General features: G+C 42.4%; 1 pseudogene; it reads right to left on the bottom strand.

Annotated features, from left to right (window-relative positions):
* Positions 1–11,027: 11,027 nt before the first annotated feature.
* On the bottom strand, positions 11,028–12,814 carry LOC115067019 (annotated as a pseudogene).
* Positions 12,815–17,555: the final 4,741 nt, after the last annotated feature.

The raw sequence follows: 17,555 nt of genomic DNA, 5'->3' as shown, positions 1-17,555 counted from the left end.
AGACGTGATACACGTGACATCACCGGTGGTTCACCCTCGTGCTGAGGAAAGAAACCTGAGGCGAAGAGCACCTATCCTATGCTCTCACGGATTTGACGTTCTAAGACAACTCCAGTAATCTACAGGGATGGAAATCAGAACTTCTGTTGCCTCCACAATGTGAGTTGACTGAAGAGGGATTAAAGAAGAACTTTCCCAGGAAACATTTATTATGTGCTAAGATGGTTTTCATATTATTGTTGCCTTCAGTTCATTTCAAAGCATTAGAAAAGTAAAAGTAAGAAATTAAGAGTTACATGTAAAAAAATAAGTTAGAGTTAGCTTTGAAATGCATTCCTATTGATGAATGTTGTAAGTTAAAATATTTTAATTAATGATATTTGGTTCAATCGTATACCTAAGTTTAGAGTATAATACTACCTGCACAAAAATTATGAAACATCAAAATTAATGTCCTTGATAAAAAATTTGCATGATACAAACCTTTCTTAATAAAACTTTTACTATAGAAAGTTTCTCATAATTATGTCATGATCATGTAAACAAATTTATTTGCAACAACATACATGTAAATTATGAATAATTGAAAGAACATATTTAGTACACGAAAATATGTAAAATAATGGATTAAAAATAAGCACTCTCCTTTGATTTCTAAGGCAGAGGAGAAGAGATGGCAGATCCTTAGTGCATGAACTAGTCTGATCCAACTAGGAGAGAGAAAGTATAATAATTTGAACAGGGAAACGTTACTATAAAATTATTAACTATGGGCTGGAGAGGAGCCTCCACAGATCAGACCGCTTGCTGCTTTTGCTGAAGACCAGTGTTTGGTTCCCTGCACCCACATCAAGCAACACACAACTGCTTATTGCTCTAGGGAATCCAATATATGCTCTTGCCCTCCAATGGTATCCACACACACATTCACATACACAAGACACACACACACACAGAGACACACACACATATAACAAAATAAATCTTGAAAACATTATTAAGTGTTCCAGGGAGCTGTACTAATAGAGGACTATATAATAAGAAGGAAAGAGAACTCTGAAGCATTCTGGAGCACAGAGATCGGAACTATTCACTACTTCTAGGCCTAGGACAAGATGTCCAGGAAAGCGGCTCCCAGGCCTACCCCATGGTGGAGACCTCTTTCTTCCTAGAGAAGGCACAGCTGTGGCTTACTAGCTGACAGATAAGTCACTGTGATACTGTACAAACCAGAACTGGAGAACCACTGCAGTGCTGTGTCATGCTCTAGATGCTGGCAGGACACACATCCTCTTGGATGCTAAGAAAAACTTCCCACTGGGAGATGTCCCATGGGAAGCACTTTTCCACAGGACAACCCACAGAGTGCCGGAGGAGGGTGCTGGCCACTGAGTACTTCAGGAACCAAGTGCAGATGCACTGTGCAGGCTGCATGCAAATGAAGCCTCCCATGCTGTCAGGTGCTGTCAAGAGAGCAGACAGAATCAAGAAATAAAGTCCTTAGCCATCTACTAACAAAGCATAACATTGTGCCTGGCAAAGGAAAATAGATGAAGAGCCCAGATCCACATTCACAGGAAAAGCACAGAGTAAATTTATATCTGAGCATCAATAAATAGATATTTCCCTTGACTAATTAGCTTCACATGAAGCTTCTACCTACAGCAAAAAAGAATTCTATATTTATGCTTCATTCAAGAGACATACATTCTTCTTAAAAATGAAGAACTTGTCAGCCTTGCTCTAAAATGAGGAGCTCATGGCCTGTAAGCTCTTTGGATTCATCACTGTTTAATAGCAACCCTTCAAATTCAATGAGGGTTCTTCCAAAAGTGCTATCACTTGCATCCCAAATCACAAACTGATTTGCAATAACTTATGTGTAAATACGAATTATTAAAAGAATATATTTAGCACATGCACATAAGCACATTGTGGGGATCTAAAGGCCCCACCCTGAATAGGTCCAAAAGGAAGTTACTGGGGGCGCAGCCTGGCTTGCTTTGAAAGTCTGAAGAATACTTCTGCACTGCTGAGGAGTGCATGATCAGTGCGTGACCATCCTTAAAATACACCCTCAGTGGTGGAGGGGGATTTCCAGGTGCCTTTATAAGCTTTGGAACACCTGCAATAAATGAGTCCCTGCTTGACCAGACTCTCTGTTGTGTCTGAGTGTTCCCGGGTATTGGGGGCGGCGTGGGCTGGCGAATGGAGTGCTTACTCATCCCCAATCATCACCTCCTTGGGGGTCGCTGGTTCGAACCCCCGGCAGCACATATCTACAATAAGAAAAGATAGGCAAATATACTATGGTTGTTGTTTCTTTGGTTAGTTAGAAAGTTTACACTTTCCTGACATATATGGATTCTTTCATATGGCCCTATACCCTATTTTCTCTGATGCAGCCTACAATCTCAGCTTTAATAAATTTATTAAATTTTTTTGCACTTCATATACAACATTTTAATCATATTCATACTCACTCCTCCCTCTGTGACCCCCCCCATGGTCCCCCACACCGGATTTCATGCATTCTGTCATATATGTAAAGGCCTATCGAGTCAAGTTTGTACCCCTTAGTGAAAGTTCACTCACTACTCAGCCTATCTACTCCCTCCCTAAAGAATACCAACTCTCCCTCACCCAGCAGAAATCAGCTGCCAGTAGTTGTTCAGCTAAGGTTGGGACTTGCTGCCCATTTCCCCAGTTCTATGCTGGGTTTCTGTCTGGTTGAGTTTGCATGGGTCTTATACATGCTGACACCATCGCTGTACGTTCATACGAGCAAGTTCCCAGAGGCCTGGAAAACTGTGTTTCCTTATAATCATGCACCAATCCTAGTCTGAATTTTTTTACCTGCCTGAGTGACCCAAAACTTTATTTCAGAATGATCTGAGCCCTCTCCATTCCACTCAATTTCAGCAATTTGCCATTAAGATTTACACTTGAGTGTGGACCAAAAAGAAGGCCCAAGCATGCTTCCATGTATGGAAGAAACTCAGTCTTTTCTTGCAAATCAGGGCTGATCACTACAACTAAGACATTTTTTCCATATGATCCAGTGACTACGAAACCCAAAATATACAGAGACATTTTCACTGCCTGTTGACTAAAACACTTTAGAATAAGTTAGAATAAGAGATTGCAGAGTGTGGGGTCCCTGGACAGAACTCCTGTATTAAACTTCACCCACCCAGAGCTTGGGGACCATTGTGAAAGAGGGGAAAGAAAAATTAGTAGAGCCAGGGGAGGAGGTGCATGACCTTCGGGAACAGTCTTGCATGCGCCTGCGACCTTGCTCAGATGAACTCCCAGCAGTGGTGTCTACTGCTGTTCTCGTCACTGTTTCCAGCAGACCTTGGAACTGCTAAACTGACCAAATGATTAGTTATCACAGTGTTAGCATATAAGAATCAAATATTAATATGCCAACATTGAAATCAATTCAGAACAGAGTGAAAGCAATGAGTAAATTACAGAAAGAGTGAAAAGGAATTATTTCAACAAATTTCTGAAGCAGGTTTGTGTAACTTAAGGTATCAAGAGGATAAGGGACACTTTTATAACTGTGAAGAGAAATATCAATGAATTATAAGTCATTTTACTTCCACACTGTCTCAAACTGCTGCCAGAATCGATGTTAATGTGACAGTTTTCTGAACGTTTCATGGTTCTAACCAATCCTCCGTGTTATACTCTCCTAAACAGAGGTATAGAAACTCAGACCCAATCTTCTGACACACTGTGATCAGCATAGTTTCAGACACAAAAAGAAATTCTCAGAAAGTCATTTCAAATGGGCAAGGACACAAGATGGTTAATTTAAATGAGAGGAATTCATCTTTTCCTCTGTGGGTGAGTTGATAGGAAAAACAATAAATGAAACTCCAACTTATCTTAGATCACAACTCAATTCATAATCAAGTTCTTTATGAAATCAGTGTCAAGGCAAAATCACAAAGACCTGATTCTTTTGGATAAGAACAGTCTCCACCTTCATTCCATAACACTGGTCATTTAGTCATAGAGTTTTGATGAGGAAAAAAAAAAACTGAAACAAAATTGGTCAGATGGGTATTGTAAGAGGAATTACAGAAGTCTGTAACAGTGTCTGAGTCTGTCCAATTTCCCTTCCCGCATTTGACATTCAGTTGAAAAAGATCCTTCAAAGCTCACAAGAACAGACGAGTCTGAGAACTCCAGACATCTGCGTTAGTGTTCAACTCCGCCTGCAGCCTCAGACACTGTGTCACTCAAAGTACAGAAGTACACAGCAGAGTCGCTCCAATGCACAGGGGCTTTCCTCAGGTGGAAGGAAGAGATAGTATTCTTAAACTCAGCCTGAAAGTCTTTCACACCTTGAACCAAGGAGTCTCCTGAAAAGTACTTAGGAGAAGCTGGAGATTCTGGCCGGGATACTGGACATACCAGAAGAGATACGGTGTTGCACCACAAGAATAGGTGCAGTTCAACTCGAGAGATGCTTCTTCAGAGACAGTGACATGGGCATCAGGCTGAGTCACTGGCTGGGCTCCAGCATCTCCTGGAAATGACTGTTTGGCCAGCAATTACTGTGCAGACTTCTCTATAGACAGTCAGCATTTCTACAGAATCTGAGGCTGTGGAGACCACAAGGAAGCTGTACTTACACAGCATAAAATTCATCCCCAGCACAGGGAGGAGCCCCAGGCGCATGACTGAGAGCTGGAAAGGCTGAGGGCTCTGTTGTGGAAGATCTTCCTGGAACAGGCAGGAAAGGGGCTGAAGGAAGCAAGAGCTCGACAATGGGAGTTATGAGGAGAGTTCAGTTGGACAAGCTTCTTGCTTTGGTAAAAATACAGAAGCTGCTAAATGGGCCTGGTAGGTTTTTTATCTTTGGTTCTTGTCACTTGTCACTGCTATAAGCTCAGCCAAATGCAAGGAAAATAAACAAGCAGGTGTTGAAAATCTTCAGAACTAAGATCTCTAGTTCTTAGAGTGCAGCACTGCTCTCTGGAGGCCAGATGAGGAACTAAAGGTCCTGAGGGTCCACAGCATGCCCCCTGGTGTGCTCCTTCTATTTCACAGATCATATCAGTTTTCATAAAGCAAATATATGATATATATTTCCTTTCCAAATATATGATGGCATATTCGCCCTACAGTCCACTGGAAATCTGATGGCATGTAAATAATAAAGTTAATAGGTTGTTTCATTTAGAAACCAGTTTATGAAATGTACACCAGACTTCAGAACCACGAATCATTGGACTCAAATCTGTTGCCTCAGGTTGAGTTTGAATAGCCTGGGGCAGCCATGGTGGTGATGCATGTTGGTAGACATATCTCCCTTGGTGGATGGTGTGCAGGGACTGTAACACATGTTACCAGGGAAATTGGGTCCCTTCGTGGGGTTCTTAGTTTTGAATTTAAAATGATGGAAAAAGAAAGTGGAGGACAATTTTATTAGAGTTTAAAATTAAAAACATCATGGAGGCAAGCTGTAAATCTCAACAGCTTCCCACGGGTCGAAGGTGAAGAAGAGGCCAAAAGCTGTGCATTTGACCTGAACCTGCGTGAAGTTTGATAGGTGACAGACAACCAGCCACATGGCGGGGAGGAGGGCTTTAGACAAAGAGTAAAGCCCCTAAGCTAGAGAAAGCAGGCTTTGAGAAGAGATAGAAAGTGGATAAGGAAAAGTGGGGCCTTTCTGCAGAATTCAGAAAAAACGGCAGATTATGAAGCTAGAGAAAGTAGGCTTTGAGAAGAGATAGAAAGTGGAAAAGGAAAAGAGGGGCCTTTCTGCATAATTCAGAAAAAACGGCAGATTATGAAGCCGTGTGGCGACAGCTTGTTAAGTATAGTGCTAGGGAGTGGGAATTCTGGGGAGGAAAAGAAATTTTATCCTTAAAGATATGATTATTCCTCCTCTCTCTTTAACATGATTAACATGCCCCTGCCTTCCTGGGGAGTGGCCTCTCGCCTGGTGACTTCCCAGCCCAACTGAAGTAATAGGTCCCCCCTGGGACCCAGTTTCTGGCTTATGCTCAGTTAGCTTTCTTGTACAACCCAGGACCATCTGTCCAGAGATGGCACTGCCCACAGTGGGCTGGGCCCTTCCACATCCATCATCAGACAAGACAGCTATGTCCTCACAGACATAGCCACAGGGCAATCTGATCTGGGCAATCCCCCAGTTCAGACTCCCTCAGATGACTCTGAACTGTGTGCAGTTTACAGCTGAACCTAAGCCTGGGAACATGTCTTGAGATATGCAGGCTCCTAGCAAAGGAAGGGGAAGTAGTTTCCATCTGGGAGCAGTTATGCCATCTCAGGGACAAGGAGTGACAGCAACTGCCTGTGAATCCCAGCAGGGAGCTTGGACAGAGAATGACATGGTTATCATCACTCAATGCCTATCCTCAAGGCCCCATCTCCTTGTTATTGTTTTGAATGCTTTCTACATTCTTAGAGCCTCGGGCACATTAGGTGGAAATATCCCCTTTCAGACACTTCTCATGCCCACAGGACTGGCAGAGAACCCCTGGTACAATGGGTCATCCAACAGAGAGGCTCTTAGGCTCAACTCTCAGAGTGGCTCACATGTGGGAGCAGCTGCATTGTGGGTCTGCATACAGAGAAGACCAGAAGGAATTCAGACCAGCTCAGTCCTGGAGCTTGCTGAAGCACTAAGACACAATGACTCAATTCCCAAAACCCTTCCCTACCACCACTACCACCATCACCACCACTACTACCACACCACTCCCGACACACACACAAAGAAAAGTACAACATGACAAGCCTGGGAAGAGTGCAGCATCTCTCTCCTCCTGCTCAGAAAAGGAAAGCGTAAACGGTCCTTTGTTTTCTTAGGTTTCATTGGTATTTTTCCTTCATTACTGTTTCTTCATAGCTTCATCTTACAGAGTTTTCTCTCTCTCTTTTCCCCCGTTCAGCCTTTTCATTACTTAATACTTTTACCTTTACTATCAATTCTTTGTGTGTCTGTGTGTTTTGTCTGTATGTAAGTGCACCACAAGCATGCAATGCCTGTGGAAGCAGAAGACGGCATCTGATTCCCTGCAAGTAGAGCTGCAGACAGTTGTCAGCCATGGGAGTGCCGGGAACCGAACCCCAGTCCTCTGAAAGAGCAGCCAGTGCTCTTAACCACTTAACCATCTCTCCAGCCTTGCCTTTACTAATTTTTAAATTTTTGGTCTGTCTTATAGATATTTAGATCCTTTCTTTCCATAGTGAGGATGTAGTTGGGTTTTTTTTGAGGGGGGGTCGTTTTTTTCCATTTGTATTTTACTATATTCATGTATTTAGTTTGATTTTTTGTTTGTTTGCTTGTTTGTTTGTTTTTGGTCTTCTTGAGACAGGGTCTCCCTGTAGCCCCAGCTGGCCTAGAATTCACTAGGTAGACCAGGCTGGCCTCAAACTCACAGAGATCTTCCTGCCTCTGCCTCCCAAGTGCTGGGACTAAAGGCCTGCACCACCATACCCGGCCTTGGTTTGTTTTTGAATTGTTGTCACTTTGGTCTGCTCTCTCCTGAGTGGCAGTGGAGATAAGGCCTAAAGGGAAAGCTGTTCACTGAGAAGGCTCCCATATAAAACATGAAAAACTGTTCACACCAAAATATGTGCAAATTGAGCCAGGTGTGGTGGCCCATGACATTGATCCCAGCACTCAGGAGGCAGAGGCAGACAGATCTCTGTGAGATAGAGGCCTGGTCTATATAGCAAGTTCCAGGCTAGCTGGGGCTACAGGGAGACTCTGTCTCAAAAATGTTTCAGGGGTGGGACCTGAAACTTCAAAGCACAAGAAACAAGAAAAAACAGGGCAATGTGACTCTTCCAGCTCTGAATCACCTACTCTAATATCTATTGAAATACTAAGCCAAAAATTAAAATTCTAATTTTCAAAAAGATCCATGATCTTTTTGGGAACTGGAGAGATGGTTAAGTGGTTAAGAACACTGGCTGCTCTTCCAGAGGACCGGGTTCGGTACCCAGCACTCACATGGTGACTAACAACCATCCATAATTCTAGTTCCAGGGACTCGATACTCTCTTCTGACCCCCACTGGCATTGGTCAACACAGGTGCATTTCCATACATGCAGGTAAAACACTTATACACATAATATAAAATTTTAAAAGAATTAAAATATTAAGGCAAATAGACGAATGAATTTATTTTTCTGGGAATGACAATTTCCTTTCTTTTTTCTTTTCAAACAAAACTTGACTTCTGAGGAAGATAACTCCAACCCCTTTAATTTTTTAATGATTTCCTCCATGATTGAATTGATTCAGCATCTTAGCTCACAGATCTGAAGAAGTACTGGCCTGTCGGACACTGTCCATCACCTATCCCAGTCAACACTGGGCTCATACTGTCCTTGGGGGACATAGCAGAAGGCAGCGGACATAATACCAGATGCATATCCTTAGGGAACCACATTAGCTGGAGCTTGGAAAAATACCAGCCCTTCTGCAGAGCACCAGTCCTTCCAAACCTCTGTCAGTAGTGCTGTCTTGTTCATGTGGAGAACGTCCTAAAACACTGCAGATGGGGCGTGAGAGGATGGTCCTCACATTTTATGAAAGGAGAAACTGAAGTACTGAAATTTGCCTATGCTTAGTTTCAAACTGGGCCAAATGAAATCTTTCTCATTTAAAGTCTAACCTTCCCAGGACACCCATATGGCAGCCCGAAGAACATGTAGTCACTCACTGAAAAGTATGCGTGTAGAAAAGTTTCACAGTTTACTTTGGAAAATAATTCAAACCTCAAGCACTTAGTGTATTCCCGGAAGGCTGTTAAGTGGAACATTAATGGGGAGACTGAAGGCGGGGTTACAGTATGTCTCTGAAATATGTGAAAGTACGCAGTGTGTACACTTAAGAAGTGAATTATTAGTGAATTCAAAATAGTGTAAGTTTGTCTTAAAACAATTGGATTACAGACAGGTAAAGTTAGAAAAGACTTTGGATACTGTGTCTTCTGCCTCTCGATGGTAGAGGGTCCTGGCCAAGGAAATGTCCCCAGTTTGAGAATTCCCCTCCAAGACTGCTCCTTGATGACGCGTTCAAACTTGTTCACTGTGAGATGTATTTTTTTAAGTTACAGGCACCTGAAATATTTTGTCTTGTTTCTCTGTCTTCCTTACCCTGCTTTTGTTTCAAGCACCCTGGTCAGATGTCCGGCATCGAGGGTCGCTATGCCACCGCCCTCTATTCTGCTGCATCTAAATAGAATAAGCTGGACCAAGTGGAAAAGGAGTTGGTTTGTGTGGGATAAGTAGCCTTCTTGTTTGTTGCGTGTTTCCGTTTGTTGTGTATTTCTGTTTGTACATTGTGCTTTTATTTTATTACTCATTCCTAATGAGATAGAGCTCACAAAAAGAATCTTTAGGAACAACAAAATATTTACTGTAAAAATAGGGTTTTAGGGACTGGAGAGGTGGCTCAGCAGTTAAGAACACCACTCTTGCAGAGGACCCGGGTTCGATTCCCAGCACCCACATGGCAGCTATGAACTGTCCTTAACTCCAGTTACAGGGGAATCTTAAGCCCTCTTCTGACCTCTGCAGCATCGTATGACACGGGTGCACTCATATACATGCAGGCAATACACTCATACACATAAAAATAAAAATAATAAATACAATATTTAAAAAAATACTGGGTTTTGCTGGCATGGGGGTGCATACCTTTAATCCCAGCACTTGGGAGGCAAAGGCACTCAGATCTCTGTGAGTTCAAGGCCAGTCTGGTCTACATAGTGAGTTCCAGGCCAGATGGGGCTACACGGAGACCCTGTTTTAAAAAGACCGAAAAAAAAAAGCTGGGTTTTGTTGTTCTGAAACAGTCCTGTGAGGCAGCAGCCAGCCCACACATAAGGACATTAGCATTAGGAACTAGAGCCTCCCAGTTAAGACAAGAGAGAGGTATAAAATCAGAATAAAAGACCTCATTTAAGAAAACTTTCCATTTCAGAAAAGAATTTAAAGCTCAGCTTTAAAATTCTATGATTATTGACCAAGTATTCAAAAGAATTTTTTTTGTCTTCAATGAACTTTTGGTCTATTTTTTTTTTACTGAAACTTTGTTGAGAATTTCATACATGTATATAAGGTGTTTTGATCAAATCCATGCCCACTCCCTCCCCTCCAACATTCCCCCACTGAAGAGGTAACCCTAAAATCTATTTTTTTTTGTCTTTTTGAAGCAGGGTCTCCCTATAGCCCCAGCTGTCCTGGAACTCACTATGTAGACCAGGTTGGCCTTGAATTCAAAGAGGTCTGCCTGCCTCTGCCTCCAAAGTACTGGGACTACAGGTGTGCACCACCATTCCCGGCTCAACCCTAAAATCATTTAAGGATTAGATACAAGCTCCCAAATACTTTTGACAGTTTTGGCCTCGGAACAGAGTATGTTGCTAACAGGCCCAAGGACATTTTGACTTTTAGCCAAGAAACTGGCTACATTTCTTTGGGGTCTTTTTACCCTAACTGCCTAGCCAATTCCTACCTCCTACTCTTATCCTCTGAAGTGGTTACCCAAATTGCCAATAGGGAATAGGGACACAGCTCTGGCTCCTTCCATGCTGAACAGGAACCACAGGGTGAGGCAACTGGAGTGCCCCTTCAGTGGGTCTATCTAAAAGACTTGGGAGGGGTCTTACAAAATCCCAGGTAGGGGGGTGTTATGGAACAATTAGGGGAAGGTCACCACCATGTGGAGGCAGAATTGGGCTCTGTCAGGCTGTCTCCTGGGTTCTCGGGTCCTTTGGTAGTTGGAGGCCAGAGGGAAGCCAGAACCTGGCACTCTCTGGCAGTCTCATAATTTCCTTTTTTATAAGTAACAAAATAATGGGTTTCACTATAATATCTTCATACATGTATATCATGGTATTTTGATCTTACTCCTGTGTGTTTTTAATTTTTTTTTCAAATTTAAAAACATTGAGAATTTCATACCTGCATATAAGGTATTTTGATCAAATCCACATCCACTTCCTCCCCTCCAACTCCTCCCTTAAAAATGTAAATTCTGTGCATTTTCAGTTTCTATGTTGAAAGTGAGGCCCATCTCTAAAAGTGTTGTCTGACATGTGAGCAAAGCTGTTCTTGCTTTGTTTACTGAGTCCACCCGAATTGCACGAAGAACGTCTTTGAATCTGTCCAGGGTGGTTTTAAATCCTCTGCAGCATAGAAATGTTCACTCATGAGCCTGGATACCTACTGTGAGCACTTGAGCAGATCTGAAAAGCTGTAATGTCTAAAGACAACTACATTTCATTTTTGCTACAACTGTTTGGAATTGCTTCTTTTCCTTTTCCAAATATGTGTTCTAATCCATGTTTGCTAGATTTAGGTATTAGTTCATGTGAGTCTCGTCACTGAGGTGACCCCCTTTGTAGGAATACTTGGAGCTTGCAGCAACTTTCTTTTTTGAAGATACAGTGATGCTGATGGTACCCGTTTATGACCTTCCTTTTGGTAGCTGTGGGTTGGGTTCCCAGAAGGCAGACACAGTGTGAGGAATTTCTCAACAGCTCCGTTAGACAAAGAAGGAATGTTATCTGGATTGTTTGTATATTGTGAGGCTCTCTTGGTGCTCAGTTCCTGCTCAATTCTTATTTTCTTCCAGACTCTGAGATCTCAGAGTACTCAGGTACAGGCAGCTGCGATCTTTGAAACAGTGATACTGTTAAGTGGTTTATGAAGCTCAGTGTCACCTCTAGCCTTTGATGTTCTCTCTTCTTCATTGAAGACCCATAGACATTTTCAAATAAGTCTGTCAGTGTGATCCTTGGGTCTGGAGTCACTGAGAGGATGTGGTTTTCTCACAGTTTCCAAGTGCCCAAGTGGGTTGCAGGCGCTGGGGGACTTTGGGTGTTGTGCCCTTCATCCCAAGGGACAGCAGGCGTCCTTTGAAGACTCACTTGCGCAGCTTCCTGATTATCCTCCGGTGGCTGGAGAAAGGGCAGCCCCTCAGCATGATCCTCTTTGCTGCTGCTATGACCGAGGGTCCCATGGGGTCTCTGAAGAGGCTTCCTGAGGAGCAGCCAGGGTCTGAGCAGTGGAGAGGCCTGAGCCCGGAGGGCTCTGCACGCCCACCTCCACCGCCCCACCCTACAGCCGTCCATTGGCCTCTACATGGCCGGGCTCCTCAGGTCCCCATGTACTCTGCACCGGATACAGCTGTTGCTCGTCCACCGCTGGAGCACCGGCGCCTGGGCGCCCACGGAGAGGCTCAGGAGGCTTCTGCTGCGGGACAGTCACATCCACGGGCTGAGCAATCAGGAGCGCTCCGGACAAGGGACACTGCTGCGGAGGACAGTCCCCAGTGCCAGGCTCCGAGCCTTGGGGCCAGCGGACCAGAAAGAGGCTGTCCTCGAACCCAGGCCTCGTGGAGCTCTGCCGCGTGCCTAGGCACTGGGTCTGCAGCCTGCCAATCTCCCGCCCACCGCCCTGCGCCCAGGGAGGAGCCCCTCGCCTGGGAGTCCAGGCCTGCAGCCCCTCCCCGCCCTGTCAGGTGCACACCTAGGGCAGGGTCTCAGCAGATGGTGTCCTTGGGGTCCTCTGACACCTGTGCCCCAGGCTCCCCTGGCTGCTCCCCTGGACCCTGCACACCTGGAGCATACGTGGTCTGCTCCAAGACCACCAAGGACCCTCCCCGACTCCTTGCATATTTGCACAACTATCTGGGGGGGGTCGCAATGCGCATGCCCAGCAGGCGATGGGACCTTTTTTTTGCTTTTTATTTCTGTATATGTGTGTGTGCTTGATTGTATGTGTACCACTTGCTTACAGGTGCATGCGTCGGCCAGAAGAGGGAATCAGAACAACTGGAACTGGAGTTACAGATGCTTAGGAACCACCTGTGGTGGGTGCTGCGCTCCAAATCCTGGTCCACTGCAATACAAACAAGTTGTAACCACTAAGCAAGCCAGTTTTTGCAACCCCAGAGCAGAGTCCAGATAAATTCTGTGCAAATCCTAGACTGCTCACTGCTTATTTTCCTTCTTTCTAAAGTGCCATGAATAAGTTTGCCTGGTAAGGATTTATTTGTGAGAATCATGGCTACTAATGTATGAAAGTGTGTAAAATGAACTTGTGTCTGTAAAAATACTAATCATTACCATCTGACACATGAAACAGGCATGCTAGTTCTTTGCATGTCTCTAAAATATTGCTTTGGAAGACAACTTTATAAGCTGTGTGGTTATTTTAAAATTTTAGGAAACAAGTGGATCGAAAATGAATTTGGCCTTTTTTTTTTCTTCATGGTTTTCTCCCATGAACTTCATTGTAATGTGATGGCAGGACGAGCAGGCAGGACTCATAGGCCTGAGGGATTTGAACAATTCTTCAGACATGTACATAGCTACCATAACAGGACTCCGAATGTGCTCTTTCACATTTGAAAGCTCAAATAGATCTCAATAGAGAAGATTTATTGGTTTTATTTTTGGCATGCCTAATCAAAATGCATATGTATAAATTTATAAATATTTTGATTATACATTCAAAGGCCTTATAAACAGGTACCCTAATTATTTTGAAATCTATTAAACAGTGTCTCCAGGTTTATTGTTTCATAAAACTTTCAAATGCTAATTGTCTATACAAAACAACATCTAAGCTGGTTGCTTTCACTCCCCAGCTGAACACCAGCCCCTTGTGGACCACCCCACCCACCCACAATAAACTTTACCAGAATCCTCCTGTATTTTCTGTGGCTATTCCCTGCCCAGTTTTTAATCTAACATCTGGTGCCATGACTTGGATTCGCAGCTCTTGGAGGTCGAGGTTTCAGGGGAAGACTCCACTGGCTACTGGCTCCTGCACTCACCACTGATTAAGCCCTGAGGTACCTTCGTTGCTCACACAGAGCTGTGGATCTCTCTCTCTCTCTGTCTCTCTCTGTCTCTCTCTCTTACTCCCTCTCCTCTTCCTTGTCAGTAAGACTTAGGTAGCTTGGGAGCTCCTGGGGCTTCCCACTGGGCCCAATGCCACTATGCCACTACTTCCTTTTCCCTTCCTTTGCCATGGGCTTGGAAGGTTCTCTGTCTTCCATCATTCTCCCTGTCTTTGTCCTCTTCCAGTGTCTTTCTTCCTCACTTTGCTGGCATGATTTGTGATAGCATTCAATCCAATTTTAGGTCTCCTTTGCTTCCATCCTTTATTCTAGGCTCTCTCTCCTCCTCTCTCTAACTAATTATGAATTCCCTGCACAGGTAAAATGCTCCAGATCCTTGTCCTCTCCTCCTCCCATAACTTTTGTTCTGCTTCTAAACCAGCTGCAAATGTGTAGGCCTGTGTAATTCTACCTGCTTTTCTAAATTTTTCAGAAAAAAATTTCTTCTTTATATCCTTTTTTAACATGCTTTTGTTAACGCTTTAGATTGCCCAGCATCTTGTACTCCTTTTATTTTCTCTAAAGCTTTCTACTCCCTGCCATCTGGCTGCCAGTCTGCCAAGTATCTGACTACCATGCAGGCTCTAAAGCTTCATTACATCATGGCTTTGTCCTAAAGATTCTGTTTTGGTAAATTCTTTTATTAGTGAGAATGAAAAACCTTTAGTGGACGCTTTTTCTCCCCATATCATCTTGATGACCACTAAGAACCCCCAAATTCTAATAACTTATTTCTTGGTCATGTGGAATTTTTTTTACAGGTGCTCTGAAATGGGCAGGTAAACTTCTTTATTTTACTATCTTGTCTCAGGGCATTTGAAGCTGCAAACCAGGGATGTTCAACCACATGCCATAATCCTCTTGTGATTTTTGTTTTGGTTTTCATCTTGGATTCGTGATCAGATCATAGAAAAGCAAGAGATTTTAGCAGTTTCTACTGGCTTATAACAAGGTCAAGGCATTTTTATAACAGACTAAGGATGTAATGCCACAATGGGAGTTTAAAGTTAACATTATTTTAACCTGTTTCTAAATGAGATTATATCAGTACTATTTGGATTTTATTCTTTATTTTAACTAAATGAGATTATTTTCAGTACTATTTGGATTTTATTTATTCTTTTATTTTATTATTTTTATTTTATGTGTCTGCATGTATTGCCTTCATGTAGGTAAATGCACCTGTGTCATGCAATGCCTGCAGAGGTCAGAAGAAGCAGTTGGATCCCGGGGGACTGGAGTTACAGGCAGTTGTTAGCCGCCATGTGGGAGCTGGGATTCAAACTCGGGTCTTCTCCAAGAACAACTAGTGTTCTTAACTGCTGAGCCATCTCTCCAGCCCTGGATTTTATTTATTCTTAACCTAAAGTGTTAATGCTTCATTTTTGTCTTTCCTGTCTCCTTTGATTTATGTTATGCTAATAACCTATCACTGCTGGGTTTCATATACAAAGGCATCTCCCTCAGTAAGAAACATTAAATATTAGTCTTCTCTTTCAAAACCTGTAAAACTTAGAACTTGCTTTATGACAAGAAATTCTAATTTTTTAATGCCAACACACCTTGTAAGACTTTTGTTCAAGGGAAGGCCCTGGTGCATCCCTGAACCTGATGGTCTGCAACAGCTGAGCTCTTCTCTCTTTAAGCAGATTTCTTTAAATATCTTTATGCAAGAGTAGAATCTACCTCGACAAGTTACTTTACTTATTCCATGCCTTCCTTGTGAGGTATTGTTAGAGTTCTTAGGTATTTAGCTCCTAAAATGGAAAACATGCTACTTCAAAGCTATATGTCAAACTTAACACATTCTTTTAGACTGCTAGGTCTTTTTAAATGTTAAAGAGTTAGTGATATAAGCTTTCTGTCTTCTACTCTTTGGTGCATCTGGGTTTAATATGATTGTGTTATGTGTGTCTGTGATCATTGTTTTCATGTATTGTTTGTATCAAAACAATTTTTCAACTGTGGCCACTTTAGCTTTTTCTCCTTTCTCATTGTTTTATTATGCACAAGAATTATGTTTTATTTTTGGCATGCCTAATCAAAATACACATGTACAAATTTATAACTATTTAGATAATACATTCAAAGTCCTTATATGTTGGTACCCTAATTATTTTGAAATCTACTAAACAGTGTCTCCAGGCTTATTAAGTGTTTCACAAAACTTTCAAATGCTAATTGTCTATACAAAACAACACCTAGCCGGTTGCTTTCATTCCCCAGCTGAACACCAGCCCCATGCGACAGCCCCCCCCACACACCATAAACTTTACTTTGGCAGAGTCCTCCTGTGTTTTCTGTGGGTATTCCCTTCCCAGTTTTTTATCTAACAGGGGAGTAGTTTTATACTCTATGATGTAACACAGACTCAGAAAAACAAGTGACATATGTTCTTGCTCATGTGTGGATCCTAGCACCAATCCCTTATATTGTCAGTATGTAACCTGATGTAAGAGCAGGACCCAGGAAAATGGAAAGGGGAGGAAGGAGCCCAAGGGAGGGACATAGTAGGAAACAGATGTTACCAAGGGGGAAATGGGGCAAATGGGGAATTAGACAGGGAAGGACATACAAGGAGCCACGGGGTAAAGGGAAGAAGAAAGTCAAGAGAGCGGGGACAGCAGGAGACAGGGACTATCAATGAAAAATGGGGGAAATGGCGGTAGTTTAACTGGGGAGGGAGGGGGAGAGTAAACAAGGAGAGAGGATATAAAATTTAATGGTTTTTCTTAGCTACGCATTAATGTATGAGTTCTCCCTCCTCTGAGTAATTTCTTGCCAATTTTGGAAAAAATAGTTAACTATTTTATTCTTTAAATGTATATCCCAAGACCATTTCACTCCCAAAGAAATTAAGACTTTTTCAATTTCTGGTTCCAAAATACTTCAGGACCCTTGCCCCACACATTTTTATAGTCTATAAGCATAAACCCACAATGTGGACAAGCAGGAGCTTAAGAGAAAGCCTCTTCTGTTTATCTATTCCTAAGAGCTTATGTATAAAACACAATGTAGCTGCTTACAAAGCGCATTTTGAAGTAAATAAAACTTTTTATCTTTATTTAAAGTACTTATATTTTACATAAAGCTGGTAAAATCTGTTTTTATGCTAAGGACATAACTTAGTAGCCAGTCCTTAAAAGTCATACTTTCAGAGAATTTTTAGTGACAAAATAATGAGGAGGAGGAGGAGGAGGAGGAGAAAACTGCTACTGTGAAATTATTGCCTGAGAATATAGATATTCACTGTCCAAAGAGATGATGCCTTTGAAGTAGGAAGATTTGTTTGTGCATGTTCTTTCAAAGACACTGTCTGAGAAGCAACAGAGAAACCTTAAAAACTGGACACATGTCTAGGCAGTGAAGACACCAGGCAGAAATTGAATGTGACAAGGTCAGCAGAACTGCATCTCAATACATTAATGTAAAATCTATTTCATTGGTTTTAAAGTAGGGTAATGTGTGATTTCATTTTATAAATAAATATATTTTTATTCATTTTTACTCATGTTGGTAATACTGTTATATTTACTACTTAAAACATATCTCAAATTGCAAAGTGATTAAGCTCTGCTAATTAATATGTACATTTCCTTATATTGTTAGCATTTGTCCTAGTTTGTTTTTCATTGCTGT

Source organism: Nannospalax galili, unplaced genomic scaffold (genome assembly GCF_000622305.1).
Source record: "Nannospalax galili isolate Female #2095 unplaced genomic scaffold, S.galili_v1.0 scaffold1365, whole genome shotgun sequence".
In the NCBI taxonomy this organism is placed as follows: domain Eukaryota; kingdom Metazoa; phylum Chordata; class Mammalia; order Rodentia; family Spalacidae; genus Nannospalax; species Nannospalax galili.
This window is presented reverse-complemented; position numbering and strand designations above follow the sequence as displayed.